The sequence below is a fragment of the Lissotriton vulgaris genome, chromosome 12 (genome assembly GCF_964263255.1).
Source record: "Lissotriton vulgaris chromosome 12, aLisVul1.2, whole genome shotgun sequence".
Lineage (NCBI taxonomy): Eukaryota > Metazoa > Chordata > Amphibia > Caudata > Salamandridae > Lissotriton > Lissotriton vulgaris.
Genome location: NC_141700.1, coordinates 491,512,521 through 491,524,746, shown reverse-complemented (window position 1 = coordinate 491,524,746; position 12,226 = coordinate 491,512,521). Strand labels below are relative to the sequence as shown.

General features: G+C 45.3%; 12 non-coding genes across 12 annotated transcripts; all 12 read right to left on the bottom strand.

Moving 5' to 3' along the window:
- Positions 1 to 818: 818 nt before the first annotated feature.
- LOC147677145 (U5 spliceosomal RNA) lies at positions 819 to 933 on the bottom strand. Its single transcript, XR_015302849.1, has one exon. It is a non-coding gene; the product is annotated as a U5 spliceosomal RNA (small nuclear RNA).
- An 897-nt stretch (positions 934 to 1,830) lies between these two features.
- Positions 1,831 to 1,945, bottom strand: LOC147677144 (U5 spliceosomal RNA). Its single transcript, XR_015303128.1, has one exon. It is a non-coding gene; the product is annotated as a U5 spliceosomal RNA (small nuclear RNA).
- An 897-nt stretch (positions 1,946 to 2,842) lies between these two features.
- Positions 2,843 to 2,957, bottom strand: LOC147677143 (U5 spliceosomal RNA). The gene has a single exon (XR_015303126.1). It is a non-coding gene; the product is annotated as a U5 spliceosomal RNA (small nuclear RNA).
- An 897-nt stretch (positions 2,958 to 3,854) lies between these two features.
- On the bottom strand, positions 3,855 to 3,969 carry LOC147677142 (U5 spliceosomal RNA). Its single transcript, XR_015303125.1, has one exon. It is a non-coding gene; the product is annotated as a U5 spliceosomal RNA (small nuclear RNA).
- An 897-nt stretch (positions 3,970 to 4,866) lies between these two features.
- Positions 4,867 to 4,981, bottom strand: LOC147677141 (U5 spliceosomal RNA). The gene has a single exon (XR_015302848.1). It is a non-coding gene; the product is annotated as a U5 spliceosomal RNA (small nuclear RNA).
- Positions 4,982 to 5,878: 897 nt separating this feature from the next.
- Positions 5,879 to 5,993, bottom strand: LOC147677140 (U5 spliceosomal RNA). Its single transcript, XR_015302847.1, has one exon. It is a non-coding gene; the product is annotated as a U5 spliceosomal RNA (small nuclear RNA).
- Positions 5,994 to 6,890: 897 nt separating this feature from the next.
- On the bottom strand, positions 6,891 to 7,005 carry LOC147677139 (U5 spliceosomal RNA). Its single transcript, XR_015303124.1, has one exon. It is a non-coding gene; the product is annotated as a U5 spliceosomal RNA (small nuclear RNA).
- Positions 7,006 to 7,902: 897 nt separating this feature from the next.
- Positions 7,903 to 8,017, bottom strand: LOC147677138 (U5 spliceosomal RNA). The gene has a single exon (XR_015303123.1). It is a non-coding gene; the product is annotated as a U5 spliceosomal RNA (small nuclear RNA).
- An 897-nt stretch (positions 8,018 to 8,914) lies between these two features.
- Positions 8,915 to 9,029, bottom strand: LOC147677137 (U5 spliceosomal RNA). Its single transcript, XR_015303122.1, has one exon. It is a non-coding gene; the product is annotated as a U5 spliceosomal RNA (small nuclear RNA).
- Positions 9,030 to 9,926: 897 nt separating this feature from the next.
- On the bottom strand, positions 9,927 to 10,041 carry LOC147677136 (U5 spliceosomal RNA). Its single transcript, XR_015302845.1, has one exon. It is a non-coding gene; the product is annotated as a U5 spliceosomal RNA (small nuclear RNA).
- Positions 10,042 to 10,938: 897 nt separating this feature from the next.
- On the bottom strand, positions 10,939 to 11,053 carry LOC147677135 (U5 spliceosomal RNA). The gene has a single exon (XR_015302844.1). It is a non-coding gene; the product is annotated as a U5 spliceosomal RNA (small nuclear RNA).
- An 897-nt stretch (positions 11,054 to 11,950) lies between these two features.
- LOC147677134 (U5 spliceosomal RNA) lies at positions 11,951 to 12,065 on the bottom strand. The gene has a single exon (XR_015303121.1). It is a non-coding gene; the product is annotated as a U5 spliceosomal RNA (small nuclear RNA).
- Positions 12,066 to 12,226: the final 161 nt, after the last annotated feature.

Here is a 12,226-nt window from a genome sequence, read left to right as displayed (position 1 = left end):
TTGCAGCCTCTAAAAAAGAGGGCAAGAACTAGGCCGGTGAGGGAAACAGGATCAAACTTCAGAGTCTCTGCTCAAAGCACAGAAAAGCAAAAAGGTGGGCAGTTCCAAGTGTCTGCCTGGGAATATGCAAATTCTTTTTGTACACACCTCAGCTCATTAGGAGGTGTCGGGGCTGCTGGGCAAGGGGAACGGGAAGCGTGAATCAGGCTTTCACTGAAGTGGCACTGTAGGACTTTCGTCCCCAACGATTTTACGCTTTCCCCACCATCCCTCCAATCGATAGGCTGTGAGCCACCACTGTTCTATGCAAATAGCCATGCACTTTAAGTCCCTTTTTCACACGTATTTTCATTAAAGCTGAATATATAAGTATAGATCTGTCTAGGCTGGAGGCACATGAAACAAGACAAACGAGCCCCTTCAAGTGTACCTGAGAGGAATCTGACTCAGGATTGGCCACCCTCTAAGGGCACCCCAACAGGCACAAATAACGGGCAAGCCCTATGAAAAGCGCAGCATGACTCTTGGTGCCACCTTTTAAAAGGAGAGTGACGTCTGGCCTCTGGCAGCAGGAATGTTGAGAAAAGAGAAAATACACTGCCTGCTATCGTGCAGTTTCAAGATAGTCAAGGAAAAGCAATCTCATGCACTGCCCAAGCTCTTTCCCATGATGCACCTCTCCTACACTCTGTCTATGCAAATGAGCAAGCAGAGAGATCAGGAATAAAACACCAAGCTCATGTTCCCTTATAACAGTAGCAGACAACTCCTAAATATTCCCCAACTTCTAATGCTTTTCTTTTAAACAAATGATAAACAGCCTCACCTGTGGTAAGGCTTAAAAAAATTGAATAAACTCGTAAATGTTCCTCTACACGAAAATCTTTAGTAAAAGGCGAAAGATTTTTTCGTTTTGAAGAGAAACCAGAGTAAGTTAGAATATGGCTCTCTGGGGGTTAGAGGCACCAGATCAAAGACCCTATCATTGCGAGGGTGAGGACCTGAGAGGTATTTGCAGCCTCTAAAAAAGAGGGCAAGAACTAGGCCGGTGAGGGAAACAGGATCAAACTTCAGAGTCTCTGCTCAAAGCACAGAAAAGCAAAAAGGTGGGCAGTTCCAAGTGTCTGCCTGGGAATATGCAAATTCTTTTTGTACACACCTCAGCTCATTAGGAGGTGTCGGGGCTGCTGGGCAAGGGGAACGGGAAGCGTGAATCAGGCTTTCACTGAAGTGGCACTGTAGGACTTTCGTCCCCAACGATTTTACGCTTTCCCCACCATCCCTCCAATCGATAGGCTGTGAGCCACCACTGTTCTATGCAAATAGCCATGCACTTTAAGTCCCTTTTTCACACGTATTTTCATTAAAGCTGAATATATAAGTATAGATCTGTCTAGGCTGGAGGCACATGAAACAAGACAAACGAGCCCCTTCAAGTGTACCTGAGAGGAATCTGACTCAGGATTGGCCACCCTCTAAGGGCACCCCAACAGGCACAAATAACGGGCAAGCCCTATGAAAAGCGCAGCATGACTCTTGGTGCCACCTTTTAAAAGGAGAGTGACGTCTGGCCTCTGGCAGCAGGAATGTTGAGAAAAGAGAAAATACACTGCCTGCTATCGTGCAGTTTCAAGATAGTCAAGGAAAAGCAATCTCATGCACTGCCCAAGCTCTTTCCCATGATGCACCTCTCCTACACTCTGTCTATGCAAATGAGCAAGCAGAGAGATCAGGAATAAAACACCAAGCTCATGTTCCCTTATAACAGTAGCAGACAACTCCTAAATATTCCCCAACTTCTAATGCTTTTCTTTTAAACAAATGATAAACAGCCTCACCTGTGGTAAGGCTTAAAAAAATTGAATAAACTCGTAAATGTTCCTCTCCACGGAAATCTTTAGTAAAAGGCGAAAGATTTTTTCGTTTTGAAGAGAAACCAGAGTAAGTTAGAATATGGCTCTCTGGGGGTTAGAGGCACCAGATCAAAGACCCTATCATTGCGAGGGTGAGGACCTGAGAGGTATTTGCAGCCTCTAAAAAAGAGGGCAAGAACTAGGCCGGTGAGGGAAACAGGATCAAACTTCAGAGTCTCTGCTCACAGCACAGAAAAGCAAAAAGGTGGGCAGTTCCAAGTGTCTGCCTGGGAATATGCAAATTCTTTTTGTACACACCTCAGCTCATTAGGAGGTGTCGGGGCTGCTGGGCAAGGGGAACGGGAAGCGTGAATCAGGCTTTCACTGAAGTGGCACTGTAGGACTTTCGTCCCCAACGATTTTACGCTTTCCCCACCATCCCTCCAATCGATAGGCTGTGAGCCACCACTGTTCTATGCAAATAGCCATGCACTTTAAGTCCCTTTTTCACACGTATTTTCATTAAAGCTGAATATATAAGTATAGATCTGTCTAGGCTGGAGGCACATGAAACAAGACAAACGAGCCCCTTCAAGTGTACCTGAGAGGAATCTGACTCAGGATTGGCCACCCTCTAAGGGCACCCCAACAGGCACAAATAACGGGCAAGTCCTATGAAAAGCGCAGCATGACTCTTGGTGCCACCTTTTAAAAGGAGAGTGACGTCTGGCCTCTGGCAGCAGGAATGTTGAGAAAAGAGAAAATACACTGCCTGCTATCGTGCAGTTTCAAGATAGTCAAGGAAAAGCAATCTCATGCACTGCCCAAGCTCTTTCCCATGATGCACCTCTCCTACACTCTGTCTATGCAAATGAGCAAGCAGAGAGATCAGGAATAAAACACCAAGCTCATGTTCTCTTATAACAGTAGCAGACAACTCCTAAATATTCCCCAACTTCTAATGCTTTTCTTTTAAACAAATGATAAACAGCCTCACCTGTGGTAAGGCTTAAAAAAATTGAATAAACTCGTAAATGTTCCTCTCCACGGAAATCTTTAGTAAAAGGCGAAAGATTTTTTCGTTTTGAAGAGAAACCAGAGTAAGTTAGAATATGGCTCTCTGGGGGTTAGAGGCACCAGATCAAAGACCCTATCATTGCGAGGGTGAGGACCTGAGAGGTATTTGCAGCCTCTAAAAAAGAGGGCAAGAACTAGGCCGGTGAGGGAAACAGGATCAAACTTCAGAGTCTCTGCTCACAGCACAGAAAAGCAAAAAGGTGGGCAGTTCCAAGTGTCTGCCTGGGAATATGCAAATTCTTTTTGTACACACCTCAGCTCATTAGGAGGTGTCGGGGCTGCTGGGCAAGGGGAACGGGAAGCGTGAATCAGGCTTTCACTGAAGTGGCACTGTAGGACTTTCGTCCCCAACGATTTTACGCTTTCCCCACCATCCCTCCAATCGATAGGCTGTGAGCCACCACTGTTCTATGCAAATAGCCATGCACTTTAAGTCCCTTTTTCACACGTATTTTCATTAAAGCTGAATATATAAGTATAGATCTGTATAGGCTGGAGGCACATGAAACAAGACAAACGAGCCCCTTCAAGTGTACCTGAGAGGAATCTGACTCAGGATTGGCCACCCTCTAAGGGCACCCCAAGAGGCACAAATAACGGGCAAGTCCTATGAAAAGCGCAGCATGACTCTTGGTGCCACCTTTTAAAAGGAGAGTGACGTCTGGCCTCTGGCAGCAGGAATGTTGAGAAAAGAGAAAATACACTGCCTGCTATCGTGCAGTTTCAAGATAGTCAAGGAAAAGCAATCTCATGCACTGCCCAAGCTCTTTCCCATGATGCACCTCTCCTACACTCTGTCTATGCAAATGAGCAAGCAGAGAGATCAGGAATAAAACACCAAGCTCATGTTCCCTTATAACAGTAGCAGACAACTCCTAAATATTCCCCAACTTCTAATGCTTTTCTTTTAAACAAATGATAAACAGCCTCACCTGTGGTAAGGCTTAAAAAAATTGAATAAACTCGTAAATGTTCCTCTCCACGGAAATCTTTAGTAAAAGGCGAAAGATTTTTTCGTTTTGAAGAGAAACCAGAGTAAGTTAGAATATGGCTCTCTGGGGGTTAGAGGCACCAGATCAAAGACCCTATCATTGCGAGGGTGAGGACCTGAGAGGTATTTGCAGCCTCTAAAAAAGAGGGCAAGAACTAGGCCGGTGAGGGAAACAGGATCAAACTTCAGAGTCTCTGCTCAAAGCACAGAAAAGCAAAAAGGTGGGCAGTTCCAAGTGTCTGCCTGGGAATATGCAAATTCTTTTTGTACACACCTCAGCTCATTAGGAGGTGTCGGGGCTGCTGGGCAAGGGGAACGGGAAGCGTGAATCAGGCTTTCACTGAAGTGGCACTGTAGGACTTTCGTCCCCAACGATTTTACGCTTTCCCCACCATCCCTCCAATCGATAGGCTGTGAGCCACCACTGTTCTATGCAAATAGCCATGCACTTTAAGTCCCTTTTTCACACGTATTTTCATTAAAGCTGAATATATAAGTATAGATCTGTCTAGGCTGGAGGCACATGAAACAAGACAAACGAGCCCCTTCAAGTGTACCTGAGAGGAATCTGACTCAGGATTGGCCACCCTCTAAGGGCACCCCAACAGGCACAAATAACGGGCAAGCCCTATGAAAAGCGCAGCATGACTCTTGGTGCCACCTTTTAAAAGGAGAGTGACGTCTGGCCTCTGGCAGCAGGAATGTTGAGAAAGGAGAAAATACACTGCCTGCTATCGTGCAGTTTCAAGATAGTCAAGGAAAAGCAATCTCATGCACTGCCCAAGCTCTTTCCCATGATGCACCTCTCCTACACTCTGTCTATGCAAATGAGCAAGCAGAGAGATCAGGAATAAAACACCAAGCTCATGTTCCCTTATAACAGTAGCAGACAACTCCTAAATATTCCCCAACTTCTAATGCTTTTCTTTTAAACAAATGATAAACAGCCTCACCTGTGGTAAGGCTTAAAAAAATTGAATAAACTCGTAAATGTTCCTCTACACGAAAATCTTTAGTAAAAGGCGAAAGATTTTTTCGTTTTGAAGAGAAACCAGAGTAAGTTAGAATATGGCTCTCTGGGGGTTAGAGGCACCAGATCAAAGACCCTATCATTGCGAGGGTGAGGACCTGAGAGGTATTTGCAGCCTCTAAAAAAGAGGGCAAGAACTAGGCCGGTGAGGGAAACAGGATCAAACTTCAGAGTCTCTGCTCAAAGCACAGAAAAGCAAAAAGGTGGGCAGTTCCAAGTGTCTGCCTGGGAATATGCAAATTCTTTTTGTACACACCTCAGCTCATTAGGAGGTGTCGGGGCTGCTGGGCAAGGGGAACGGGAAGCGTGAATCAGGCTTTCACTGAAGTGGCACTGTAGGACTTTCGTCCCCAACGATTTTACGCTTTCCCCACCATCCCTCCAATCGATAGGCTGTGAGCCACCACTGTTCTATGCAAATAGCCATGCACTTTAAGTCCCTTTTTCACACGTATTTTCATTAAAGCTGAATATATAAGTATAGATCTGTCTAGGCTGGAGGCACATGAAACAAGACAAACGAGCCCCTTCAAGTGTACCTGAGAGGAATCTGACTCAGGATTGGCCACCCTCTAAGGGCACCCCAACAGGCACAAATAACGGGCAAGCCCTATGAAAAGCGCAGCATGACTCTTGGTGCCACCTTTTAAAAGGAGAGTGACGTCTGGCCTCTGGCAGCAGGAATGTTGAGAAAAGAGAAAATACACTGCCTGCTATCGTGCAGTTTCAAGATAGTCAAGGAAAAGCAATCTCATGCACTGCCCAAGCTCTTTCCCATGATGCACCTCTCCTACACTCTGTCTATGCAAATGAGCAAGCAGAGAGATCAGGAATAAAACACCAAGCTCATGTTCCCTTATAACAGTAGCAGACAACTCCTAAATATTCCCCAACTTCTAATGCTTTTCTTTTAAACAAATGATAAACAGCCTCACCTGTGGTAAGGCTTAAAAAAATTGAATAAACTCGTAAATGTTCCTCTACACGAAAATCTTTAGTAAAAGGCGAAAGATTTTTTCGTTTTGAAGAGAAACCAGAGTAAGTTAGAATATGGCTCTCTGGGGGTTAGAGGCACCAGATCAAAGACCCTATCATTGCGAGGGTGAGGACCTGAGAGGTATTTGCAGCCTCTAAAAAAGAGGGCAAGAACTAGGCCGGTGAGGGAAACAGGATCAAACTTCAGAGTCTCTGCTCAAAGCACAGAAAAGCAAAAAGGTGGGCAGTTCCAAGTGTCTGCCTGGGAATATGCAAATTCTTTTTGTACACACCTCAGCTCATTAGGAGGTGTCGGGGCTGCTGGGCAAGGGGAACGGGAAGCGTGAATCAGGCTTTCACTGAAGTGGCACTGTAGGACTTTCGTCCCCAACGATTTTACGCTTTCCCCACCATCCCTCCAATCGATAGGCTGTGAGCCACCACTGTTCTATGCAAATAGCCATGCACTTTAAGTCCCTTTTTCACACGTATTTTCATTAAAGCTGAATATATAAGTATAGATCTGTCTAGGCTGGAGGCACATGAAACAAGACAAACGAGCCCCTTCAAGTGTACCTGAGAGGAATCTGACTCAGGATTGGCCACCCTCTAAGGGCACCCCAACAGGCACAAATAACGGGCAAGCCCTATGAAAAGCGCAGCATGACTCTTGGTGCCACCTTTTAAAAGGAGAGTGACGTCTGGCCTCTGGCAGCAGGAATGTTGAGAAAAGAGAAAATACACTGCCTGCTATCGTGCAGTTTCAAGATAGTCAAGGAAAAGCAATCTCATGCACTGCCCAAGCTCTTTCCCATGATGCACCTCTCCTACACTCTGTCTATGCAAATGAGCAAGCAGAGAGATCAGGAATAAAACACCAAGCTCATGTTCCCTTATAACAGTAGCAGACAACTCCTAAATATTCCCCAACTTCTAATGCTTTTCTTTTAAACAAATGATAAACAGCCTCACCTGTGGTAAGGCTTAAAAAAATTGAATAAACTCGTAAATGTTCCTCTCCACGGAAATCTTTAGTAAAAGGCGAAAGATTTTTTCGTTTTGAAGAGAAACCAGAGTAAGTTAGAATATGGCTCTCTGGGGGTTAGAGGCACCAGATCAAAGACCCTATCATTGCGAGGGTGAGGACCTGAGAGGTATTTGCAGCCTCTAAAAAAGAGGGCAAGAACTAGGCCGGTGAGGGAAACAGGATCAAACTTCAGAGTCTCTGCTCACAGCACAGAAAAGCAAAAAGGTGGGCAGTTCCAAGTGTCTGCCTGGGAATATGCAAATTCTTTTTGTACACACCTCAGCTCATTAGGAGGTGTCGGGGCTGCTGGGCAAGGGGAACGGGAAGCGTGAATCAGGCTTTCACTGAAGTGGCACTGTAGGACTTTCGTCCCCAACGATTTTACGCTTTCCCCACCATCCCTCCAATCGATAGGCTGTGAGCCACCACTGTTCTATGCAAATAGCCATGCACTTTAAGTCCCTTTTTCACACGTATTTTCATTAAAGCTGAATATATAAGTATAGATCTGTCTAGGCTGGAGGCACATGAAACAAGACAAACGAGCCCCTTCAAGTGTACCTGAGAGGAATCTGACTCAGGATTGGCCACCCTCTAAGGGCACCCCAACAGGCACAAATAACGGGCAAGTCCTATGAAAAGCGCAGCATGACTCTTGGTGCCACCTTTTAAAAGGAGAGTGACGTCTGGCCTCTGGCAGCAGGAATGTTGAGAAAAGAGAAAATACACTGCCTGCTATCGTGCAGTTTCAAGATAGTCAAGGAAAAGCAATCTCATGCACTGCCCAAGCTCTTTCCCATGATGCACCTCTCCTACACTCTGTCTATGCAAATGAGCAAGCAGAGAGATCAGGAATAAAACACCAAGCTCATGTTCCCTTATAACAGTAGCAGACAACTCCTAAATATTCCCCAACTTCTAATGCTTTTCTTTTAAACAAATGATAAACAGCCTCACCTGTGGTAAGGCTTAAAAAAATTGAATAAACTCGTAAATGTTCCTCTCCACGGAAATCTTTAGTAAAAGGCGAAAGATTTTTTCGTTTTGAAGAGAAACCAGAGTAAGTTAGAATATGGCTCTCTGGGGGTTAGAGGCACCAGATCAAAGACCCTATCATTGCGAGGGTGAGGACCTGAGAGGTATTTGCAGCCTCTAAAAAAGAGGGCAAGAACTAGGCCGGTGAGGGAAACAGGATCAAACTTCAGAGTCTCTGCTCACAGCACAGAAAAGCAAAAAGGTGGGCAGTTCCAAGTGTCTGCCTGGGAATATGCAAATTCTTTTTGTACACACCTCAGCTCATTAGGAGGTGTCGGGGCTGCTGGGCAAGGGGAACGGGAAGCGTGAATCAGGCTTTCACTGAAGTGGCACTGTAGGACTTTCGTCCCCAACGATTTTACGCTTTCCCCACCATCCCTCCAATCGATAGGCTGTGAGCCACCACTGTTCTATGCAAATAGCCATGCACTTTAAGTCCCTTTTTCACACGTATTTTCATTAAAGCTGAATATATAAGTATAGATCTGTATAGGCTGGAGGCACATGAAACAAGACAAACGAGCCCCTTCAAGTGTACCTGAGAGGAATCTGACTCAGGATTGGCCACCCTCTAAGGGCACCCCAAGAGGCACAAATAACGGGCAAGTCCTATGAAAAGCGCAGCATGACTCTTGGTGCCACCTTTTAAAAGGAGAGTGACGTCTGGCCTCTGGCAGCAGGAATGTTGAGAAAAGAGAAAATACACTGCCTGCTATCGTGCAGTTTCAAGATAGTCAAGGAAAAGCAATCTCATGCACTGCCCAAGCTCTTTCCCATGATGCACCTCTCCTACACTCTGTCTATGCAAATGAGCAAGCAGAGAGATCAGGAATAAAACACCAAGCTCATGTTCCCTTATAACAGTAGCAGACAACTCCTAAATATTCCCCAACTTCTAATGCTTTTCTTTTAAACAAATGATAAACAGCCTCACCTGTGGTAAGGCTTAAAAAAATTGAATAAACTCGTAAATGTTCCTCTCCACGGAAATCTTTAGTAAAAGGCGAAAGATTTTTTCGTTTTGAAGAGAAACCAGAGTAAGTTAGAATATGGCTCTCTGGGGGTTAGAGGCACCAGATCAAAGACCCTATCATTGCGAGGGTGAGGACCTGAGAGGTATTTGCAGCCTCTAAAAAAGAGGGCAAGAACTAGGCCGGTGAGGGAAACAGGATCAAACTTCAGAGTCTCTGCTCAAAGCACAGAAAAGCAAAAAGGTGGGCAGTTCCAAGTGTCTGCCTGGGAATATGCAAATTCTTTTTGTACACACCTCAGCTCATTAGGAGGTGTCGGGGCTGCTGGGCAAGGGGAACGGGAAGCGTGAATCAGGCTTTCACTGAAGTGGCACTGTAGGACTTTCGTCCCCAACGATTTTACGCTTTCCCCACCATCCCTCCAATCGATAGGCTGTGAGCCACCACTGTTCTATGCAAATAGCCATGCACTTTAAGTCCCTTTTTCACACGTATTTTCATTAAAGCTGAATATATAAGTATAGATCTGTCTAGGCTGGAGGCACATGAAACAAGACAAACGAGCCCCTTCAAGTGTACCTGAGAGGAATCTGACTCAGGATTGGCCACCCTCTAAGGGCACCCCAACAGGCACAAATAACGGGCAAGCCCTATGAAAAGCGCAGCATGACTCTTGGTGCCACCTTTTAAAAGGAGAGTGACGTCTGGCCTCTGGCAGCAGGAATGTTGAGAAAGGAGAAAATACACTGCCTGCTATCGTGCAGTTTCAAGATAGTCAAGGAAAAGCAATCTCATGCACTGCCCAAGCTCTTTCCCATGATGCACCTCTCCTACACTCTGTCTATGCAAATGAGCAAGCAGAGAGATCAGGAATAAAACACCAAGCTCATGTTCCCTTATAACAGTAGCAGACAACTCCTAAATATTCCCCAACTTCTAATGCTTTTCTTTTAAACAAATGATAAACAGCCTCACCTGTGGTAAGGCTTAAAAAAATTGAATAAACTCGTAAATGTTCCTCTACACGAAAATCTTTAGTAAAAGGCGAAAGATTTTTTCGTTTTGAAGAGAAACCAGAGTAAGTTAGAATATGGCTCTCTGGGGGTTAGAGGCACCAGATCAAAGACCCTATCATTGCGAGGGTGAGGACCTGAGAGGTATTTGCAGCCTCTAAAAAAGAGGGCAAGAACTAGGCCGGTGAGGGAAACAGGATCAAACTTCAGAGTCTCTGCTCAAAGCACAGAAAAGCAAAAAGGTGGGCAGTTCCAAGTGTCTGCCTGGGAATATGCAAATTCTTTTTGTACACACCTCAGCTCATTAGGAGGTGTCGGGGCTGCTGGGCAAGGGGAACGGGAAGCGTGAATCAGGCTTTCACTGAAGTGGCACTGTAGGACTTTCGTCCCCAACGATTTTACGCTTTCCCCACCATCCCTCCAATCGATAGGCTGTGAGCCACCACTGTTCTATGCAAATAGCCATGCACTTTAAGTCCCTTTTTCACACGTATTTTCATTAAAGCTGAATATATAAGTATAGATCTGTCTAGGCTGGAGGCACATGAAACAAGACAAACGAGCCCCTTCAAGTGTACCTGAGAGGAATCTGACTCAGGATTGGCCACCCTCTAAGGGCACCCCAACAGGCACAAATAACGGGCAAGCCCTATGAAAAGCGCAGCATGACTCTTGGTGCCACCTTTTAAAAGGAGAGTGACGTCTGGCCTCTGGCAGCAGGAATGTTGAGAAAAGAGAAAATACACTGCCTGCTATCGTGCAGTTTCAAGATAGTCAAGGAAAAGCAATCTCATGCACTGCCCAAGCTCTTTCCCATGATGCACCTCTCCTACACTCTGTCTATGCAAATGAGCAAGCAGAGAGATCAGGAATAAAACACCAAGCTCATGTTCCCTTATAACAGTAGCAGACAACTCCTAAATATTCCCCAACTTCTAATGCTTTTCTTTTAAACAAATGATAAACAGCCTCACCTGTGGTAAGGCTTAAAAAAATTGAATAAACTCGTAAATGTTCCTCTACACGAAAATCTTTAGTAAAAGGCGAAAGATTTTTTCGTTTTGAAGAGAAACCAGAGTAAGTTAGAATATGGCTCTCTGGGGGTTAGAGGCACCAGATCAAAGACCCTATCATTGCGAGGGTGAGGACCTGAGAGGTATTTGCAGCCTCTAAAAAAGAGGGCAAGAACTAGGCCGGTGAGGGAAACAGGATCAAACTTCAGAGTCTCTGCTCAAAGCACAGAAAAGCAAAAAGGTGGGCAGTTCCAAGTGTCTGCCTGGGAATATGCAAATTCTTTTTGTACACACCTCAGCTCATTAGGAGGTGTCGGGGCTGCTGGGCAAGGGGAACGGGAAGCGTGAATCAGGCTTTCACTGAAGTGGCACTGTAGGACTTTCGTCCCCAACGATTTTACGCTTTCCCCACCATCCCTCCAATCGATAGGCTGTGAGCCACCACTGTTCTATGCAAATAGCCATGCACTTTAAGTCCCTTTTTCACACGTATTTTCATTAAAGCTGAATATATAAGTATAGATCTGTCTAGGCTGGAGGCACATGAAACAAGACAAACGAGCCCCTTCAAGTGTACCTGAGAGGAATCTGACTCAGGATTGGCCACCCTCTAAGGGCACCCCAACAGGCACAAATAACGGGCAAGCCCTATGAAAAGCGCAGCATGACTCTTGGTGCCACCTTTTAAAAGGAGAGTGACGTCTGGCCTCTGGCAGCAGGAATGTTGAGAAAAGAGAAAATACACTGCCTGCTATCGTGCAGTTTCAAGATAGTCAAGGAAAAGCAATCTCATGCACTGCCCAAGCTCTTTCCCATGATGCACCTCTCCTACACTCTGTCTATGCAAATGAGCAAGCAGAGAGATCAGGAATAAAACACCAAGCTCATGTTCCCTTATAACAGTAGCAGACAACTCCTAAATATTCCCCAACTTCTAATGCTTTTCTTTTAAACAAATGATAAACAGCCTCACCTGTGGTAAGGCTTAAAAAAATTGAATAAACTCGTAAATGTTCCTCTCCACGGAAATCTTTAGTAAAAGGCGAAAGATTTTTTCGTTTTGAAGAGAAACCAGAGTAAGTTAGAATATGGCTCTCTGGGGGTTAGAGGCACCAGATCAAAGACCCTATCATTGCGAGGGTGAGGACCTGAGAGGTATTTGCAGCCTCTAAAAAAGAGGGCAAGAACTAGGCCGGTGAGGGAAACAGGATCAAACTTCAGAGTCTCTGCTCACAGCACAG